The sequence below is a fragment of the Phaethon aethereus genome (genome assembly GCF_964289735.1).
Source record: "Phaethon aethereus genome assembly, chromosome: 2".
NCBI lineage: Eukaryota > Metazoa > Chordata > Aves > Phaethontiformes > Phaethontidae > Phaethon > Phaethon aethereus.
Window position 1 is genome coordinate 23,412,086 of NC_138582.1, and position 3,880 is coordinate 23,415,965.

A 3,880-nucleotide genomic window follows, 5' to 3' on the forward strand; every position below is an offset into this window, starting at 1 on the left:
GGTGACATTAGTGAAATCTTTTTTGCAGGTTGTGGAAGTGAATGTGCTCAAGTGTACGAAGACACCTATGTTCTCCTCTGTCATTGTTCCAGTTCTCATCTTCCAGCTGGCTTCCACCCTAGTCCTCTCAGCAGCAACTTCCCATCCTAGAAATATTAACAATTTTCTTTTCATGAGCTCTGAGAGGCCACACAGTCTGTAGCTCTGGCAGTGAAAGCACCAGGAGTGTGCAAGACAGAGTCTCCCACTCCATGTTCTCAGAAGCTGTTCTAGGGAAGTTCTCGCTCAGCCCTTGATGAAGTTGCTGAGTTGCTTTTCACTCTGGGAACACCACCAGGTCCTCAGACACACCAAAACCTTGCAGGGGCAAGACATGATCAGTGCAGATTTACACTCCAGCTGATTTCTACTGAATTCTCTTTCCTTTCTAGTTTCATTAACTAAGCCTATAGGCATTTTCATGGAAACAACAGCAGAACTATCTAGGACCATCTATACCAAGTGAAAAGTCTCTGCTTCCCAGTATGTAGGGTTGGGTAATTCTCAGACAAGCTTCTGTTATAATTTTTATATATGAAAACCAGCGTGTCTTACATGATTTTCATGAAAGCTTAGTAAGGAATTTTGCTGAAACAACCAGACAAAAATCCAAGGTGTGGAAATTTCAGCCAAACCGCAGAAATTGGTCAGAGTAACAAGCACCTGGAAATAGGATATTGTGAGGAGTTTAGTAGCCTTAGTTGTAAGCTCTGCTAGTATCATACTGTATAAATATGGCATTATATAAAGTGATGGCTTAGCTCCTGCCACCAGAATGCATTTTCATACATAAATATCTGAAAACCAGATATGGCTAAAAAACATTGTTTTCCTTCCTTAAAGACTCTCACGGTTTTTGTTAGAAGACGGGAAAAGGCAGAGAAAAGGAAGGATGAGCCCTTTCTTCAATCACATTATTAATATACTTTCTTTGCTCACAACCTAGTTGCTAAGCAAGTTATTCCAGAGGTTGGTTCTCAGAGCCGTGATCTAAATATATTTGTTTCTGGCTCTATAAAGGTCTTGACTAACCAGAGTGAGGAATGTGAGCACTCTCACTGGCAAAGCACCTTTAAGTATGATAAAGTATTTTAAGCGTGTGCTCAAATATATTGCTGATTAGGGATGCAACTACTCAGATGTGTAACTACTTTTCTCACCTGGCACCAGAGTTACTGTTAACATTTCAGCTAATATAATATTAATTTGCTGACCTTTCTCTGGCACTGCTTCAAACACCGTAGTTTAGTGATTTTTACTACAAAGAGTTTCAGTGATTTAGAGCCTTGTTTAAATCCTAGGTCAACTTCAGACGCCTTTCAACAAATGCAGCAGTGAGGGCTTCAGCAGTGGCTGATGGCAGCTCCCTTCCAAGCTCTGCTGACTCCTACCACCTGTGCGACCGATGTGGTGGAACAGATTGCCTGCCCACGCTCCATCCGACTAGCTTAAACCCATCCACAGCAGAGATGTTGACAGTTTGCCAGGGCTATGAACTGAAGCACCCTTTTCTCCTTCAAATTTTTGTGGGGACGTCCCTCCAGGAAAGGCAAACAGCAATGTGACCACGTTTACCTGCTGCGTGAACATGTTAGTGCCCCATGTGCTCATGCACTAGAGAGGAAGAATCTAAGATGGTCGGCAGTTGTCAGGAAGAAGCCTGCCGCTGAGACACAAGGGGTATGTATGTGTGTGGCTTTATTGCTTAGATTCCGTACACAAGCAGCTGTACCCTGGCTCGAGCTTTCTCCTGTTGGCACAGCTAAAAGCTTCATAACTGAATTATGCTGTTGGAACATTGTACCAAAGTTTGACTTAATGTAATTTAAATATTACAGATTTGCCAATTACATAGTTTGATGTTGGCTGATTCAGTTTTAAGGTTCATAATGTTCTTATTATTCTACATTTAAAACACATTATTCATAATTTGGTGAAATTTAAAAGGACTAAATAGCCGGTAGATGGCATCAAGAAATCCTGTTGTGAGACTTAAAATTGAAAAGCGTAATTCTTGTCTTTCTCAAATGCATTTTGGAAATTAAAAAAACTAGACAAAACAGCATTATTGATATAATTTCTACTTACCAGTTTACAGTAATAGGGAAAACATTTCCATTTGTAAACAGAATGTGTTTCCTCAGTCAAAAATCTACCATTTAATTGAACACATAAACTCATGAGAAAGGCTCAGTAAGAATGCACAGATGTGTTACAGTAATTTCCTAGTTATTTAGTCTTTGATGACTTAATGTCTTCTGAGCACTTCTCCAATCTCATGCAGCTCTATCAGCTTAAACCTTTTTTTATAATACATATTTTTCCATAAAGCCTTTAAACTGTAGCCCCAACGCACAACAGCAATGAAGACTGGAGAAGGAAGCATACTGAGAACGCCAGAAGGTTTATGCATTGCCGTGTGCTAACCGCATTACTGGGTACTTGGAACCTGTGTCATCTTCTTCCCTGGACAAAGTATGACCTATTTAGACTTTAGTCCTTCAAAATATTATGGCTGTGTGGGTTGTGGCACCCACACATAAGAAGATGTTGATTTCCTTTATGCTAGAAGGATCTCATCTTTCATTTGTCTGTAAATGACAACACTGTGCCTTCATAGCGTTGCTTTAATAAAACAGTGATTATGCTAATAGTATTCCTTTCCCAACAGGTTACCTCACCTAGCCTCAGATATGAAGCACAATGTAAACTAAACAGGAAATATTCTTGTAAAGAGTAAACTTTCCTAAGAATGATCAAGGATATTTCATTCCTTGTGGACTTTCAGCAGCTGCCTTCCTGATAAATCTGTCTTCTTGGGTGACAGTAACGGTAGCAGCATCGGTGAGCTTTTTTCCTGAGGGAGCCCCTCTTATCCTCGTTGTTTCTGCAGCTGGGGCGGTACTTACTTTGGACAATGTCACAAAGGCCGGGGAAAAGGAAATCTGTGCTACAGGGCATGAGTCATTTCCAATGGAAAAGACTCGTACAAACCAAGCAGTCTGATAGAGTGGACAGGCAAGGTACAGGTGACACTGACGGCAAGACAGAAAGTCCTGTCTTAATGGGGTATGGTGTAGCTTTGTTCTTCGCTCCCTCCAAAACACTGGTGCATTAACTTGAGTTGAACTGTCCCTATCAATATGATGTGCAATTAACAAAGTGGGATTGACTTCATACACATTTCAAATGCTGCTTTTTAAGTTGGCAGTTCAAGATATTTATTGAAACATGAGGATGCCAGGGATACAAGAAAACAACAGTTTTGGAAGGTCAGGCACTAACTACTACAAGGTGATTCCAAAGGTACTAATCAACATGTTAAAGGCAGACTAATGAGCATCCACAGCACTGTTCCAGGGTATTGGTAATTACACCCATCCCATACACAGCTAATGCATTCTGTCTTCCCAACAAAACAGTCCTGTGCTGCAGGGACTTCCCAAGTTCCGGGGAACTACGAAACAGAGTACCTTGTACAAAAAACTGGATCTGTCTGTAAGTGCATCCTCCCAACACTTTCTCCCTGTGGGACTTCTCGAGTGGCAGATTCACTATTTGCTAAACTGTGAAGGAAGAAGTTCAGATAGGAAGTACAAATTTTTGGTTTTCCTTGCTTCACAATTTCTTTACTTATCTGTAATAGCATTTCTGTGAAATTCTATGGAGTAAAATTGTTAATGTGTAAGAATTAAGTAGAAAGTATCATGATCACTGTATCCATCATCTTTACAAATAGAACAGCAAGTTGTTTTCTATGGAATTTTTCATCACTGTTTATGATAACAGTTAAATTACTCAAATCTTATGGTTTTACTACTCAGAAATAATGAATGGATCT